At 41.3% G+C, this 18948-nt stretch overlaps 1 long non-coding RNA gene across 1 annotated transcript; it reads left to right on the top strand.

Moving 5' to 3' along the window:
- The first annotated feature begins 6 nt into the window (after window positions 1–6).
- On the top strand, window positions 7–4136 carry LOC106728166. Its single transcript, XR_001364428.1, has 2 exons — window positions 7–941; window positions 1491–4136. It is a non-coding gene; the product is annotated as an uncharacterized LOC106728166 (long non-coding RNA).
- The last annotated feature ends 14812 nt before the right edge of the window (window positions 4137–18948 follow it).

Here is an 18948-nt window from a genome sequence, read left to right as displayed (position 1 = left end):
TCTCTGCGGCTGGTTTGTCTGCCCCACGCCGCGCCCGCTGCTTCATCCATCCCAGGGGGCGCGGCACACGCCACGGCGGTCTGGGCTCTGCCTTTCCTAGAACTTCCGTAGGATTCGCCGCAGTGTACTTTCAGTTTCTACTTCGCGCTGGGTCTGCAGGTTCGAGCTTGGGGTTCCTCGCCCGGCGCCTCCAGCGCCCCCCTCCCCCGCGCACCTGCGTCCTCCCCAGGTGCTTCCTGTGCACCTGGGTGACCACGGCCGGAGGAGGGCGCCTCAGGAGGACCTAGGGGGCCTTCGGAGGAAGAGCGGTTCCCGGCGATGACCTCTCACCGCCTTGGCAGCGTCAGGCCACCGCGATCGAGGCCACTGGGCGCGCAAAGCATAGGTTGCCACTGCGTCCACGGAAGCGACACAGGTGTAGGGCGAAAGCTGGGCGAGTGCGAGCTGAGCGCGGAGAGGGCGTCGCAGCTCCTGACGTGGGTGTGGTGGACAATGCCAATGTCTTGTGAAACTTTATATGGGGTGTTCTGTGATTAGAGAAATGATTGCCATTCCGTTTACTCATAGCCCCAATGAGTTGTGCAGAAAAGCTAACAGTACGCCAAGTTCATGAAAAAAGGAACTTAGGAGGGTTGAGAGGGTCATGCCCTCACTCAGTCCCTGGAGTCACTCTCATCAGCCCCTTTCCGCTGTCTGTGTGCATGCACCTGCCCAGGTGATACCTCATGGAAAAGAATCCCATGGGCCCACCTACGCTGGGAAGCGGTAACTTTGTGGACGTGGGAAATCAGAGCCCAACTTAGGCGGAGGAAGTGGAGTCTATCACAGTTAAATCACCGTGACTTTCACGTTTATCTGAATTGGCTAAGAAATCACACTTTCCCTTTGGACCGTTTGTTACTGAGGAGTTAATGTTTTATTTCCAGGCCTGAACTATTTAGGTATGTTCTGCTTTAGTTTGGTTCCTGATATTTTGCAGAAACCCTGCTTAAGTGAAGGTGGGTAGTGTAATGGTTGTAATAACGCTGATCATAAGGGCTGTTATGTGTCCGTCATTGGCTCTGTACTAGTATTAGGCACTTGTGGTCTCATGCAACATCTTCTATGAGGGGGTTGGCTTACCTGCCCTTCACAGATGTGGGAATTTGAGTAACTTGGCAGAGCTCACTTAGCTAGTTGGTAACAGAACTTGGACACAAGCCTGCCCCGTTCTGGCTCTGGAGTCCATGCGTGGAACTCTGTGCTAGAAGTTCTTACAAAAAACTTAGAAACTGATGCCAGCAGGGGGACAGGGCCATGCGTCCTGTGGGTGTGCCTTTGCCCCAGTGTGTGTGGACCTCAGGAGGTTGTGAATTCTGAGCAGTTCACCCGGGGCTAGGAGCATTCCAGTCTGTCAGGTGTGAGGGAAAAGGGGGAGGAGGGAGAGAATAACAATGAAAGAGTGAGAAGAGTTGTTCAAGCCTGAAACTTGGATCCCCCATTCCTTTTAGTCGCACGTCCTGCATCCAATCCAGAGGCAAGTCCAGTCAGCTCTGCTTCTGGAACAAACCCGAATCCAGCCTGTGTGCTCCGGGATTGCCCGTGGGGACACCATGAAGACCCTGCGGTCTGGGATGGTCCCTCCCCTCACAGAGGCAGGGACCTGATTTACACTCGCCACCCTCTGGGACTGTCCTCTGGCCCTTGGCGTTGTCCCAGGCCTAAGGTGCTGGGTGACCTGGGCTCTGCTGCCCCTCTCTGACCGTGGCTCCAGCCACACTGGCCTGTTTCTCCCCTGTCCCAGCCAAACTCCCTCCCACTGGGAACAGTATTTAGCACTCAGACAGCACTGCCCAGGGACAGAGTGAGAGACAGCTGTGGAGTGAGAAAATGTGAATGGGAACGTGGGTGGAAGAGAAACGATGTGAGGGCAGATGGACAGGAGGGGGCCAATGAGAATAGGAGAGGGAATGGGTGGGCAAAGCTGAGTGTTGCCATGTGACTGGAACCTAGAGCGAGGTGAGCAGTGGAGACCGAATCCTAAATGGGAATTCTGTGCCTAAGCACACTAGAGTGGTTATTTATTTACTTAAAATCCCCGACAGTGGCATTGAGGCACAGAAATTGCACCAGCCTGCACTTTTTTGTTTTACTTTTCAGGGACAAATAAAAGATCATCTATCAATAACTTCCTCAGGAAGAAATCCATCTTCCTTTTTTTTTTTGCACAATCACCACAAAACCTGGCATAATAAGGGCTTGTCATCAGTGAACTTTGAGGAAGCATGAGGTGAAATTATTCAGAGCTCCAGTAGAGATGTAAATTCCTCACTCTCTTCAGAACATATTCATAAAGGATTTGGAATTTTTGTTGTTGCATGAGAGTGAGCACATTCTCACCAGAAGTTATTATGCATGAGAGGTGCTAGAGTCTATCTATAATAACAAAAAAAGGTAATATGCTAATTAGACAGACAAAGCCTTGGTGGGCAGGGGCTGAACCCCTTGCACGAATTTTATGCATCGGGCCTCTAGTTTATGTATTAATTGATAAAATTGGGTTCTTGTGTAGAAGTAGGAAAGGATGGAACCAAGAAACCCAAGATCTCTGATCTATTTTTTCTTATGATTCCTTCAATTCCCTGTCTATTAGAGAATTAATACCATTTGTAAAAAATTCCAAAAGGAAATCTTAAATGAATGGCTGATATTTTGATAAGCTGAACATTATTTTTCATAAGACAAGGATAAAATGTCTTGTAAAATTTTATATGCTGTTGTTTTTTGATTAGAGAAATGATTGCTATTCCATTTACTTGTAGCCCCAATGAGTTGTGCAGAAAAGCCAACAGTACTCCAAGTTCATGAATTATTATAACCATAAATACTAAGAAAGAAGACAACATTCTCAGAATGATTAGTACAATGTAATAGAAAAAATGTAAATAAGATATGAAAGTCAACTTAAAGAGATAGTTGTTGAAGGTTAATCAATGTCTTTTTAAATATCTTACAGTCTTCCATCAAAATAGTCAATTATTGGTAACCTGAAAATATTTTCTTATTTAATTATCTGAACTATTTTTACCACCTCTGACTGCTCTTGATAGTCTGAGATCTGAATGCTAGCTGTTGGTCTGTCTGTGGATATTTTCCTGAAGTTTCTATGACTTAATTTTCCAGGCATACTATTTAACATATTCAAACACACACACCCATACACACACACACACACACACACACACACCCCACACACATCCGACTTTTTTATGGGCGTGTGTTCTTTGTATGGCATAGAGGCCCATGTAGTGCTTAGAAGGGCTCCCTGCTTGTTTCAATGCTCTGCTGTCTTGAAATTCTTAATTGTTTTTGGACAAGGGCTCTCTCATTTTCACTTTGCACTGGACCCCGCAAATTCTGTAACTACGTGCGTACACACACATGTTAAGCTACACATTGTAGATAACAATGCATATCTTCAAGGTGGCTTCAGTCTGGTGGGGAGATCAGAAGTTAGAAGTGTAATTTCAAAGATAAAAGAATGTTATAAAAAGGAAAGGACAAGATGTACTTCAAACCAGGGATTTAAGGCAATCTAGACAGACTCACTTGAAAAATTAGTGAAACTAGGGTCCAGAAAAGGTTCATTTACTTGGTTAGTGGGAAAATGGCTATAATGAATAACCTTCCATTTAAATCAGATTTATTTGTTTTTCAAGCCTGACCATGAGGATAAATTTTATCAAATGACCAATGAGCATGTTTACATGGTTGTGTTTTTTCCTTGTTGCATTTCTAAATAGACCACAAATTTATCATAATGCTAAATTCTAGTTGCTAATATTTAACATAGAATTTTTCAATTACATTTATAGTTGGTATATGTTTGTTTTTCATATTATATTTAACTGAGTTTGGACTATTTTTGTCAGATTCTCTTAGCTTTATAAAGGGATGTGGGAATTCCCTTGTTTTTTTTTGTTTGTTTGTTTAAAGAAACTGTAACTGTTTAAGCATTTTATAAACTGTTTCTGGGTAGTTGATTAGAGTTCAACAATAAAACATGCCTCATTTAATAGGAGAAAGTCCAGGGATAGGAGGAGAATGCCAGTTTCGAACATTGTAAGATTGAAAATAAAAAGGATTCCTTCCAAGGCTGAATCAAAATGGCCTCATCAAATATCAGGAACCCTGCTAGAAATGTGCATGTCAGCAGACTGATGGTTGTTTGAGTCACAAAAATGAAATTACCCAGCCTGCAACTAAGAAGAGGGAAGAGACAGAGAGCTAATGCTGGGAGGAACCTTGAGGCATGACATGACAAAAATTGCATGTCAAAATAGTATATTAATATCCTATATAATAAAAGGCTAATATGCAAATCGATCGAACAGCAGAACAACTGGTCGCTATGATGCTCAATGACCACCAGGGGGCAGACACTCAATGTAGGGGCTGCCCCCTGGTGGTCAGTGCACTCTCACAGGCAGAGCACCACGCAGCCAGAAGCCAGGCTCAAGGCTGGAGAGTGCAGCGGCGGTGGCAGGAGCCTCTCCTGTCTCCACAGCAGTGCTAAGGATGTCCGACTGACCCCATCAGTCGGACATCCCCCGAGGGCTCCTGGACTGTGAGAGGGTGCAGGCTGGGCTGCAGGACGCCCTCCCCCCTCCCCCAGAGTGCACGAATTTTATGTACTGGGCCTCTAGTAGTATTATAAAATTAAAATACAAAATATTTTAATATCACTATTCACCCGTTCTCTATAATAGAAGTGTCAGAGATGAAAGTTAGTAAAATGTGTATGAAAATAATATGTGAATTGATTAATAAATAAACAATAACATGATATAAAACAACAAAGAATGACATAAAAATAACAAAAACATGATATAAAAACAACATTGATAAAAACAGTGATTGATAAATTGATTAAGCTTAATCTATATCAACCTGTACACCACATTAAGAGTAAAAACACTTTCAGAGTGCTTGGCTAATTTTCCTTGTGATGAAGTATTTACAACTTTAACTTTAATGTCACATGCTCTTCAAACTTGAGAGAAAGCAACATATAACTGACCATTTCCGAAAGCGGGTTTGTCTTCAGACATATTCTGTCGACAATGCCGCTTTCTTTTAGCTTCAGAAGTACATTGTGCCAATAGTTGGTCTTCAGATACATTCTGGCATCACATGTGGTTGGCACCAGCGAGAGCTTTATTATGTATTGCACATGCGCGAGGCAACATTTATTTTTAAATTGCCAGTGCATGTCATATGTACCATGTATTGGCCAGTTGGTCGGATGGTTGGACAGACTGACTGTCAGTTACTTAGCCTTTTATACATATTGATTGATAAAATTGGGTTCTTCTGAAGAAGTAGGACAGTATGGAACCAAAATCCCAAGGTACTGGATTTATTTTTTTCTTATAATTCCTTCATTTCTCTTTCCTCTTTCATTTCAGGTCTTAAATTCTTGTAATTCTAAATAATCATAACCCCCTATAAATCTGGTGCCTAATTTTATATTCCTTATTAAAATGTTCCCCATGACACTCTCTTGTCTACTTCTGGATTCAGTATTGGCTAGTTGAAGAGAAAAATATTTCTCAAATTGCCCTCAGAGGAAGCAAATGTAGCTTATGTAGTTTGAATTATCCAATCCTTTTGTACACCAGTGGATATGTTGTTTGCAATCAGAAACATGTTTTATATACTAAATTTTGGAGGCTTTTAACCACTGCCTTTATAGATGTCTAATTAGAGACGATTACGCCTGTGACAGTTTTCTTCATGCAAATTGTTTGAAGAGAGTAAAAAAAAAAAATTGCCCTTTATTGCCTTCAAGGGCCTGGACAGAATCCCTGAATATCATCCACTTACTATGTGGAGATGTTCTGTTGTTCTTATAAGCTCTTGGACAACAATGGCAGTGTCTTATGCAACCTGGAGTTCTCTGAAGTCAACAAAACCCCATTCCAGATACAGATTCTCCCCAAGGGTGACTCGTGGAAAAGGGAGAAATCAGAAAACAGGTCTTGACTGGTTTTCAAAGAGAACCGGTTCTTGGGGCAAACCTGTGATAACAGCCAGGAATGTTCTAACACCAAGGACTGCTTTACCCAGGTGTGCCTGAGGGTCTGGTGAGCGTGTCAAAATTCTCCTACCTAACAGATTTAAACCTCTTCTAATATGGACGGCTGTGTGACCTACTAAACCTTTTTGTTCCTATATTAGGTAATTAATCAAATCAGCCTCTCCTCCAGGCAAGCCAGGGTTGTCCCACACATTGTCATTGCCTTGGACTGTGGTTGGAGGCTCAGAGTATCCATTAACTCGTACATGACGTGGGATGATTAAGTGTATTGTCACAGTAATGAAGTCAACAAGCAGTTTTCTAAAAAGATTTTGTACTTCCCTGAGCTCCTAGGGTATCAGTCATTGCTCTGTGCCAATCCCATGTCAACCCGCATCCTATAAGCCTGAAATGACCAATAATGTGCTTGCCTAAAACGTTAAAATGTTAAAATGTTAGTGGCAGTGACAAATACACCTCAATGAGAAGACCACAAAAATGAAGTTTTCAAGAGATGAAAACACTGAGATATCAACTTTGGTGTATCGATGATTTCTTCAAACAATGGAATGAAGCAAAATGTTTTTTAAGTGACATGCCCTGTGAAATGGCAGGTAGATACTTTGATTTCCTTGTTTCTTTTATTATGTTGGCAATTTTTCCTAATGTGTAACTAACAAGTTTTCTAATCATGTTTTCTTTTTCATCTCCTGGCACACATAAACTAATCGCTAAAATTCTGTGGCACACTGAAAAATATATTTTTTGCCGATCTGACCAAAATAATAGGTATGATTTTGATTCTTTCACATCGATAACTATTCTTGTGTTGGCTGTTGTCATTTTTTAAATTTGCCAATCGAAGAGAAAAGAGGGCAGTGCCCCTGGCTAAATAGTCAGGTATTACATGTTTTAGAAATTCTTGTGGCCACCAGTTTAATGTCCCTAGTCCTAGGTAAGACATTGTTTTGACCTGTGAAATGTAATATTTTCTATTTTTTGTCATTTCTCTCCTGTCAAAGTAAGATTCTGTACCATTTCCATTTTCTGAGACCTCTGAACTTTTATTCAGGTTTTAAAAATTAGGCTCCTTTGATTCTAATTTCAAAATAACCCACTTTATAACTTTTTATTTTAAAATATGAAATCACTGCTGCTTACCAAATACAAATAAATATATACACAAATATGTATGTATATAGTGTCCCAGAAAATGTATACACACACTTTGCGTAATTATAAAATCCCTGAGACCAGAGGTTTTTTCAGGCACTTTTGATCAATAGCCTGATTTAAATAAAACCAAAAACTATCAAAACAAAACAGCAAAAGTGAGGGCTTTTAGGGGTTACAAGAGTATAGGCCCAGAGAAACCTCAGGAGGTTGAATCTAGAAAAGTGCTAGGAGATCCAGAGAAGATCAAATTCACACTTTTCTGTAGTTGCTTTGGGCTCATCTGGATTTAAATTACTTTCTTCTTTATGACTTTCACTTTTTCTAGGTCTTTTGATGCCTTTAATAAAGATTTTTTTTCATCGACTTGAATTTGACTTAATACAATTCCTTCTTTTTTACCTCTGACTATATCTTCATTGAATATTAAACTGTAAAAGGAAACAAATGAGCCTCATGGCGAACCTGGTTTTGCCAGTAGACCTCTTTGGGAGTTCCTACCAATCCTTTTTCCATCGTGGAGGGCAATGAGTTCAATACACCCTATCAGTAAATGAAAGGAGCTGGGCATTTGCTTTCCCGTGATGGTAAGTACCGGCTCAGTGTGTGCTGCTGAAATGTACTGTTGCCAAGGCAATGAGATGTTTCACCCTGAAACAGCACCAACAAAATTTCTTGTAGCTGTTTGTTCTGGCGATGCCTTTTCTATTCCTAGAAATAAAGGCCAAATGGCAAGGACACACACGGGAATCAGTTCACTCTGATTGGCCTATAGGCCTTCTGAACAGCTTTCCCTGCTTACTACTGTATGTGTACTCTGTACACTCTAAGATACAAAGGGCATCTCATATGGATGGCTTCTGCCATCCTGAAGTTCATGAATCTTGCTTCCTGGTAAAGGTCAAGTTCGGCACATAAATGTGCTCAAGTCTCTCCCAACCCTAAATAACCCTTCTTTTAATTTTGCTTTATAGTTATCAAGTCACACTATGTGCACATCCCCTGTTCTAGGTGCTTGGGATATGCTAGTGTACAAAACAAATAATGTTTGCTCAACTGAAAAGTTTACATTCTAGTGGAGGAGATAGGCAATAAACAACAAAAAATAAAAATTCTATAAAATAGTAGACATTTCTAAGGTCTATGGAAAAAAGTAGGGTCAGGGTAGGGGATTTGTGGATGTGGAGGGAAGTGATGAGGTGAGAAAGAGTTTTGTGATTTTGAATATGCCTCAGTGGGAAGGTGACATTTGAACCAAGACTGAAATGAAGTGACTGAGTGAGTCACATGGGTGGCTAAGAAAGCATCTTCTGGAAAGTGGAAAGCCAGCCTGGATACGGGGATGTCTGCTTTCAATTACTCTCCTTTCTCTGTGCTTTCTCTGTGCCTGCCTCATTCTGAGTAGTTTACACTTCCAGTGTCCACACCTAGCTATTCACCCCACGACACCCTGCTGCTGTCTACCATGGCCATCATCAGTGAACTAGTTGATGCTGCTGCTTCTTAAATTGCCTTTCAAAATAACCAAAGCAGATCATGTAACCAATGGAGTCGAGCAAAATTTTAAAAATTAAAACACCATCTAACTATTGCACCTGTGACGATTAATATACTGTAAATATATATCTTTCACCAAAATGAGACCACACTATATATATTGTTCTGTAGTATGCTTTGTTTTCAGTCATCTGTCTCTACCTTTATATTTCAATAAATTCTTACCTAATAACCAGATATTCAAATTTCCAAAATTGATCCCAAAGCATTCATTATATTGGAGCTCTGGTTTCTTTTAGTAGATTTTTGTATTAGAGATTGCAACCTGGGCACTAGAAGTACCCACTGTTCCTAGGCCATTTTCATAGTCACAGCTGGAAAATTTGTGACTTTGTGTTGGTCTTTCTAATTACATTTTAATAGTTTAGGTTTACTCAGTTAATTTTTAAATTTAGAATGGTGTCACTTTTCTGTTTCACTGAAAATATTGACTGACTCCTGAGATCATTAACTTAATTACTTATTTTTTTTTACCAGTAGACACAAAGTAGCTGCAAAATTTCAATACAATTAATATATTAAATAATATCACTTCCAAGAAATTTAAACCATTATTATAGTTCTCATGTTCCTGAATGCCCCCCTCAGGATGTATAAAACTTCAAAATGTTGTATTCCAGAGCCACTTAAAGTCTATCTTTTCTATTATGGTTATTATACCAATTTAATACATGATATATCCCATTGTTTCCAATGTTATTTTTTTATGTTTAATTTTTTTATTGATTTCAGAGAAGAAGGGAGAGGGAGAGAGATAGAAACATCAATGATGAGAGAGAATCATAGATCCGCTGCCTCCTGCACACCCCCTACTGGGGACCAAGCCCACATCTGCAACCCAGGCATGTGCACTGACTGGGATTCAAACTGTGACCTCCTGGTTCACAGGTCAATGTTCAACCACTGAGCCACACTGGCGCGGCTCCAATATTATGTTTAAAAACCTAGCTACACAGACAAACCTACTGCAGACGTGCTGGGTGGAAACGTCTACCTCTTTCCTCTTGGAGCCTTTTCTGCTTGCCCCCGTTGGTAAATATTTTCTCCATTCAAGAACACAGAGACCTTTTGTAATTTTTGAAACTGCTGCATTATGTACAAATGGCCCATAATTTCCCCCACCAGTTCTCTCTTGCTGGCCGCTTGGTGTGGTGCAGTCTGTAAAAACACTTCGGGAACATGTCACCACCCCGCTTCCTTGACAACTCAGGAGCATCCTTTCTTGGACTTTCACCCTTGGACATCTCACCCTTTCTTGGACTTTCCCCCTCCTACATTTCCACTGACATCGCTCTCCTGAAATCTTCCTTCTAGTGCTGTGGACGGCCGTTCTCTGCCATCTATTGTAACATCTCTATGCTGCGCTCCTTTCCTGAGTCACCTCGTCCGCTCAGATGGTTTAACCACTGGCTATGCTCATTGCCCACATTTTATATTTCCAGCCTCGTCCTCCACAGCCCTAAATTCTAGCCCTGTCTTCCAACAAGCTATGGTGCGTCTCTACCTGAGTTTCTCAAAGGTATCTCAAACTTAACCTGTACAAATGCCTACTTATTTTCTACCTTATTATTCCCATCCTATGCCCTTTCAGAAGATATACTTTAGTTGTACAGTTTGTCCCCCAAGCTAGGAACCTGGGAGTGACAAAATTAATCACTAAATTCTATTGATGCCATTTGCTTGATACTAAGTGGGGTCTGTCTACCATTCCTACTATCTTTAGGTGTTCTTTCTCTTCTCAGCTACACAGTCTCCTTAAAAGACGTTTTTGAAAAAATTGACTATGTTACTCTCTGCTTAAAGTTTTTCAACGGCTTCCTGTTTCCTAAGAGAAGTGTCCACGCACCCTCTGCACGAAACACAAAGTTTCCATCATTTATCGCCAGCCTCCTGCCATCCAATTACTGAGATGCCCCACCCGGCATCTTGAACCCAAATCATTCAGACCTTCAGGCTAGCCTACCTCTGCCCTGCTGTCCTTTCAGCCTGGAGTGCCCTTGTCCACTCTGTTCTTCAGGGTAAGCCCAGGTTTTATTTCCTGAGGAATGTCCTATCTAAGGTCACTCGTGTGGACTAGATTATTCTTTTATCGAGGGCTTCTCAGCTATCATGGAATTGTTGTGATAATTTTCTCCCTAAATGTGAGGTCCTTGAAGGCACAGACTTCTCTGTATTTATGGGATCTTTGAGCCCAGCACAGCGGCTATCTTGCTTGGGTGTTTGGTGGAAGTTTGTTGGATGAATGGATGGCCACCTCTGCTGTCACTTGTGTCACACTGTTAGACTGTCACAGTCTCCTGAGGACAGGCACCCGTCCTGGTTGTGGCTCTAGTCCCTAAATGTGAGGTCCTTGAAGGCACAGACTTCTCTGTATTTATGGGATCTTTGAGCCCAGCACAGCGGCTATCTTGCTTGGGTGTTTGGTGGAAGTTTGTTGGATGAATGGATGGCCACCTCTGCTGTCACTTGTGTCACACTGTTAGACTGTCACAGTCTCCTGAGGACAGGCACCCGTCTTGGTTGTGGCTCTATTCTCATTGTTTCCCACAGCCCCCGGACATCACAAGCTCCTGGGAAACATACAGACAGTACCACCCCGTACACGCAACATAGGTAGATGCATACAGTCATGCTGGTATGTTTAATCATCAGCTGGTAACTAGGATTTGGATTAACTGGGGTACCTCAATCTTCAGAAATTATAGGTAGAGACAGACTCCACCTTTTAGACACAATGAACAACAAAATCCACTATTATGATTTCATCATGCATGTCTGATTTCGAAAGAATATTTGGCTGTGTTAAAAATGTACTAGGAGGGACAACTCCTATGAAGACAATCCCGTGCCATCAACCCTCATGTAATTTGGATAGAATAAACACTATAAAAATGAAACAAGACTTTCTTTTTTAAAACGGTCTTATTTGGTTGATATTAAAGATTGATTTAAAGTCAACCAAATACCAGTGCATGTATTTGTGTATGTTCTATAACTAAGAAATAGATATAAGGAAATAGCAAGGTGAAGGGGAAGAGAATTTGAGTTTAATATAAAATAGCTTCTTAGGTCAAACATTTCTTATCTAAACATTTCCACTTACATACATTTTATTAACTTGAAATATAATTTTAGTTGTAAGATCTGCTTTAGTTACTTTATCCTCCTATTCCTTCCAAAAAACAAACAAACTATCTAAAATTGATGAAACTGGATCTAAAAATTATTCCAGGATCAGTTTTTTTTTTATTTGCAACATTTGGTTTATGGGAATGACGTGGTGATAGCAATATTTAGGATGACTAATAATGGTTTCTAGGCAGCATTGTAAATAGAATTTTGTAAGTAGTATGTGTCTTGTCAGATGGAGGGTGATATTTCATAAATGGAGTCCATAAAATATATTTTATAAACCATGGAAGGTGTTGGTTTTGCGGTTTATTTGTATTTTGGAATGATGAATTTTAAACATGTTTTATTTTAATGGGATAGGCAATAATTTGATAACCCTCATGCTACATTCATTGAGGAAAAGATATTTGCATTGATTTGACATTAATTGAGTTAAACTCCTTCATATTGTTCTGTGCATATGAAAGCATGTCATGCTTTCAAAGTATGACATGCCACTTACATTTCATTATATTTTAGTAATGCTGATAGGGTAAGGGCAATCACAAGAAGAAACTCTTCTCTAATGTTACAGTTTTTATTAATAGACACATTGAATAATATCAGTATCTGTATAATGTTATACATCTTAATTACCAATACCAGGTATTATGTATGTTTTAATTCTGGAGATTTTATTTCCTAATGTTTATTTTTCCCTTCAAAGTGAATACCTTATTTTGTACACCTGTTTTATATTCATGCTATCATTCTTACTAGTATACCTCAACATAATAAAAGCCTTATATGACATACCTACAGCCAACATCATACTCAATGGGCAAAAACTAAAGCCATTTTCCTTAAGAACAGGAACAAGACAGGGATGCCCACTTTCACCAATCCTGGATGTGCTAGCCATAGCGATCAGACAAGAAGAAGAAATAAAAGGCATCCAAATTGGAAAAGAGGAAGTAAAACTATCATTATTCGCAGGTGACATGATATTGTACATAGAAAAAAACTCCATAAAAAAACAACAACTAGATTTAATAAATGAATTTGGAAACATAGCAGGATACAAAATTAACACCCAGAAATCTATGGCATTTTTATACACCAATACTGAACTCAGAGAGGGAAACTAAAAAATAATCCCATTTATCATTGCAACAAAAAAATTAAGAAACCTAGGAATAAACTTAACCAAGGAAGTAAAAGACCTATACTCAGAAAACTACAGGACACTGGAAAAAGATATAAACAAATGGAAGAATGTACCATGTTCATGGATTGGTAGAATCATTAAAATGTCCATACTACCCAAAGCAATCTATAAATTCAAAATGCAATCCCTATTAAAATACCATTGGCATATTTCACAGACCTAGAAAAAACTCTCCAAAAATTTATATGAAATAAAAAAAAAGACCTGGATAGCTGCAGCAATCTTGAGAAAGAAGAACAAAGTTGGAGGGATCACAATACCAGATATCAAGTTATTCTACAAAGCCACTGTAATCAAAACAGGCATATAGATCAATGGAACAGAACAGAGACCCCAGAAATCAACCCAAGCCATAATGCTCAATTAATATTTGACAAAGGAGGCAAAAGCATACAATGGAGTCAAACAGTCTCTTCAATAAATGGTGTTGGGGAAATTGGACAGATACATGCAAAAAAATGAAACTAGATCACCAACTTACACCATACACAAAAATAAAATAAAAATGGATAAAAGACTTAAATGTAAGACATGAAACCATAAATTTCTTAGAAGAAAGCATGGGCAGCAAAATCTCAGACATCTTTTGTAGCAATATGTTTACCAATACATCTCCTAGAACAGTAATCGGCAAACTGCGGCTCGAGAGCCACATGCGGCTCTTTGGCCCCTTGAGTGTGGCTCTTCCACAAAATACCGGCTCTTCCACAAAATACCGACTTCTGCGCATGGGCCACGAAGTTTCAATCACACTGTACGTGCACGTCCGCACGTGGTATTTTGTGGAAGGACCACAATCAAGGGGCCAAAGAGCCACATGTGGCTCGAGAGCCGCGGTTTGCCGACCACGGTCCTAGGACAATGGAAGCTAAGGAGGAAATAAGCAAGTGGGACTACATCAAAATAAAATGCTGCTGCACTGCAAAATAAACCATCAACAAAATGAAAATAGAGCCACTGTATGGGAGAACATATTGGCCAATGATACAACTGATAAAGGGTTTATCTCCAAATTTTTTTTAATTAAATCTTTATTGTTCAGATTACATTTGTTCCTCTTTTTTTTCCCTCCCCATAACTCCCCTCCTCCCAGTTCCCGCCCCACCCTCCGCCCTCACTCCCCACCCACTGTCCTCATCCATAGGTGCACGATTTTTGTCCAGTCTCTTCCCGCATCTCCCATTCCCCTTTCCCCCCCAAGAATAGTCAGTCCATTCCCTTTCTATGTCCCTGATTCATTATAATCACCAGTTCATTCTGTACATCAGATTATTTATTCACTTGATTCTTAGATTCACTTGTTGATAGATGCATGTTTGTTGTTCACAATTTGTATCTTTACCTTTTTCTTCTTCCTCTTCTTAAAGGATACCATTCAGCATTTCGTATAATACTGGTTTAGTGGTGATGAACTCCTTTAGCTTTTCCTTATCTGTGAAGCTCTTTATCTGACCTTCAATTCTGAATGATAGCTTTGCTGGATAAAGTAATCTTGGTTGTAGGTTCTTGGTATTCATCACTTTGAATATTTCTTGCCATTCCCTTCTGGCCTGCCAAGTTTCTGTTGAGAAATCAGCTGACAGTCGTATGGGTATTCCCTTGTAGGTAATTGAGTCTCTTTCTCTTGCTGCTTTTAAGATTCTCTCTTTGTCTTTTGCTCTTGGCATTTTAATTATGATGTGTCTTGGTGTGGTCCTCTTTGGATTCCTTTTGTTTGGTGTTCTCTGCGCTTCTTGGACCTGTAAGTCCATTTCTTTCACCAGGTGGGGGAAGTTTTCTGCCATTATTTCTTCAAATAGGTTTTCAATATCTTGCTGTCTCTCATCTTCTGGCACCCCTATAATTCTGATATTTGTACGCTTGAAGCTGTCCCAGAGGCTCCTTACACTATCTTCGTATTTTCGGATTCTTTTTTCATTTTGCTTTTCCGGTTGGGTGTTTTTTGCTTCTTCGCATTTCAAATCTTTGACTTGATTCTTGCGCTCCTCTGGTCTGCTATTGGGTGTCTGTATAATATTCTTTATTTCAGTCCGTGTATGCTTAATTTCTAGTTGGTTCTTTATCATAGCATCGAGGGTCTCATTAGTTTTCGTGAGTCTCTCCTCAAGTTTATTGGCAGCTTCTAGCACATTATTGCAAGCCCTCAAAATTGCGATTTTTAGCTCTATATCCTCCATTTCTGTCATGTTTTTTTGTCTCCGCATTTTTTATGCTTTCTTGGTGCATCCCCTTGTGGTCTTTGTGCGCAGTCTTGTTCTAGTTAAGCCTTGATTGTTGTAGTTAATACTAGAGGGATTTGACCACCAGGCCGACTGGCTGTGAGAATCAGCTGTGTCTGCTGCAGTGGGAAAAACTATCTCCAAAATTTATAAGGAACTCATGCAAGTTAATAAAAGGAAGATAAAAAATCCAATTAAAAAATAGGCAAAGGACCTAAATAGACACTTCTCCAAAGTGAACATACCGAAGGCCAAGAGGCATATGAAAAAAGGCTCAAAGTCACTAATCATCTGAGAGATGCAAACTAAAATGACAATAAGGTATCACCTCACACCTGTCACCACACACAGGTACACAAGAAACTATCTTGTGATGAGAACTTTTAAGATTTACTCTCTCAGCAACTCTCAAATAGGCAACACGGTGTTATTTCCTATAGTCACTGTGCTGTAATATACGTGACATCCCCAGGACTTACTTACATTATAACTGGGAGTTTGTACCTTTTTATCACCTACGCCTATTTCTCTAGTGTTATTAGTTTTTATTTTCTGAAAACATGACATTCTTAAATCTTCTGTGACTTATGTTGGTGCATGCTGGCAGGTAGGGATATAGCTTTGTAATGAATCTTAAAACTTACTTGATTCTTTTTTCTAAACTAAAAACACTATTTTGGTGGTGTGCTCGCCCCTTAAGCAACATCCGCATGGCATGAACGTGCATTCAGCGCGCCCAGATGGCGTGGCCATGCAGCGCTTTGTGGAGGTCCGTGCTGTCCAGGGATGCAGGGTAGCCGGAGGGCCGGGCAGGAAGCAGAGCCGGTCCCAGTCGCCAGGGAAATGCCTGACTCAGAGATGCCAGCAGCCGGGGCCTGAGCCGGGAAGCAGCTCCCTTCCCCAGTAGCTCTTGGCTGGCGTTTATTTCTTCACTTAGTCACGCAGTCTTTTACATGGTAGTAAAGCACAGGCTAATGGGAAACACTCTTGGGTTTTTGTTGTTTGCTTTGTGCAGTTAAGTGAAACGATCCAGTCATGGAGACTTGGCATGCTTGGAGATAAACACAGTACAGAGGGTGAAACACTGACTCACTGCATTTTTCAGTTCCATGTCATGTGTGCTAAGATTTATAGGCGGATGTAATCACTCAGTTCTCCAGCCAAGGACGTGTAGATGCTCCTTCCTACGCAGGCATGATGGGGACCATGGCATCTACAAGAGCCTACAAAACAGAGATCCTGCAAATTAGCAATAGGAGTGTGTCTGATAAGGGTTGTGTGCGAGATGAGAGAGAGAGAGAGAAAGAGAGAAGAGAAGGGAAGGGAAGGGAAGGGAAGGGAAGGGAATGAAGGGAAGGGAAGAGAACCAGATGTAGCTGGTCAGAGGCAGGTGATTTGTCAGGACTTTGTCATTCACCCTGTCTTAGCCTAATGCACCTTGCAAAGAATTTTTGGTGACTCCCTGCTATAATGGCTTTAGGGCAAAGAGGAGACGCGGCTTCCGAGTGCCACGGACACAGAGCAGGCAGTCGCAGCCACGGTGCCAGTTTGCTGCCTTAGTAGGAACGCCAGGTCCTACAGTGTCAGCTTCAAATGCTCCTGTCCAGTAGGAATCCCCCGAAAGTTTGAACTCTGCGTAGAATTGGTCTGCTGCTTTGATTTTAGAGAGGACTGAAAAAACATCGGCGTTTGTTTTATCAGTTACTGTTTTTTGTTTTTTTTTTGAAACACCTTGTATTTTAAATCTGGAAGGAGTGGGAAAAAACCCTCATGCAGTAACATTTTTCTGCTATAGAAACAGGTCTTCCCAATATCAGTGTGGTCACATTTCTAAATTTCTCAAGGCACACATCCGTTTTTAAATCATCTGGTCTCATTTCTCCAATTGGACATCTTTGAAGACAGGTTTTGTACACTTCACAAATCAGAAAGTATTACCAACCTTTATCACAAATTGATAAAAATTTAGTTGCAGGATGTCCACCTATAGTCAGCAGTCTAAGTGCTCCCAGTGCTGAGAGTTACCGGGGTGCGCTTTATCCTGGCGCCTCCAGCGCACCCCCTGCAGGCCATAGGCACCAGAGGCCACAGAACAGACGGGATGGGATGGCACCCTCAGTGGCGGCACATTGAGCTCCCCACTGTGTTCAGTAAATGTACAATATGCTGTGACAGCAAAGAGGAGGCGTGGGGTCAGTTATCAGTCTGAGGATATGAGGCAATCGGAGTGGGATCAGAGCATCTGAATCCTGGGGTATATCAAGCCGAGCTTGGGGGTCAACAAAGATTCAGCCATTTGGAAATACCTTGTTGATTTTTCTCAGCTTTAAGTTAGGTGTTTGTTTCTTTAGAAACCCATTTCGTTAACTGTCAGAGTAGAAAGACCTACAGAATCAACACTATGTAACTGCAATATGTAAACAATAAGGCAGATGCTAAGCACTGTGAGATGTGATTATTTCTGATATTGATAACAAAGTACTCTGAAGCGCACCATTCCCATCGCCTGCTCTGTGTCGGCAATGAGCCACTCACAGAGTCATTCATTCACTCACTCACTCAAATATTTATGGACTAGTGGCCCCATGCGCAGATTCGTGCAGACTGAAAGGAAAATAACTAGAGGAAATATTTTATTATTGCTATTTGCCCTTTCTCCCTCACCACCTGGGAGTCGGGTGGCAGCACTGGTCACTGTCTGTGGGGTGATGGGGCCCCGCTCACACCTGCCTTGGCCTGGTGCTGCCCGCTCACCTGCTCCACCATCCCGCTGCGGTCCTGCTCTCGTGGGGGGCCCACTGGGGCTGGCAGTGCCTCTATTGTCACCCACTGCCAGTGCGCGTCACCGAAGCCCGCCATGTTCTGTGCTGCCCCCTGGTGGTCAACACACATCATAGTGAGCGGTCGAACTCCGGGTCAAACGACTGCCCTTGGGGACAACTTGCATATTAGGCTTTTTTTAAAAAAAACGCTCACCTGCTCCACCATCCCGCTGCGGTCCTGCTCTTGTCGGGGGCCCATTGGGGCTGGCAGTGCCTCTATTGCCGCCCACTGCCAGTGCGCATCACCGAAGCCCGCCATGGTCTGTGCTGCCCCCTGGTGGTCAACACATGTCATAGTGAGCGGTCGAACTCCCGGTCAAACGACTGCCCTTGGGGACAATTTGCATATTAGGCTTTTTTTAAAAAACAAAACAAAACAGAATATGATTATATTTAATGCACAGTTTGATACAACCAAAAAGTAAAACACAAGAGTAAAATAGTAACAAAAAACATGGTATTTCATTTGCAATGCATGAGAAATGATTAACATCTTTAGTTATAAACCAGCTCTTAAAATCCAGTGACACTGTAAAATGCAAGGAAGCTGGAAAAATGAAATGAAAAAGTACAAGTGATGATTAAGCAGTGAGCATATGCATATTAGGCTTTTATTATATAGGATTTGCTATGTGCCAGGTGTAGCCTGAACACTGGAGCTAAAGCAGTGAACACAGTGGCAAACATCCCTGCCTTTACAGAGCTTCCGTTCTGGTAAGGGGAGAAGGACATGAACCACAGTAACTCATCAAGTTGTATGTTGTGCAAGAAGGTCATATG

This window comes from Myotis brandtii, unplaced genomic scaffold (assembly GCF_000412655.1).
Source record: "Myotis brandtii unplaced genomic scaffold, ASM41265v1 scaffold55, whole genome shotgun sequence".
NCBI classification, from domain to species: Eukaryota; Metazoa; Chordata; class Mammalia; order Chiroptera; family Vespertilionidae; genus Myotis; species Myotis brandtii.
The sequence above is the reverse complement of the archived record's forward strand: the minus strand, read 5'-3'. Positions and strand labels throughout refer to the sequence as shown.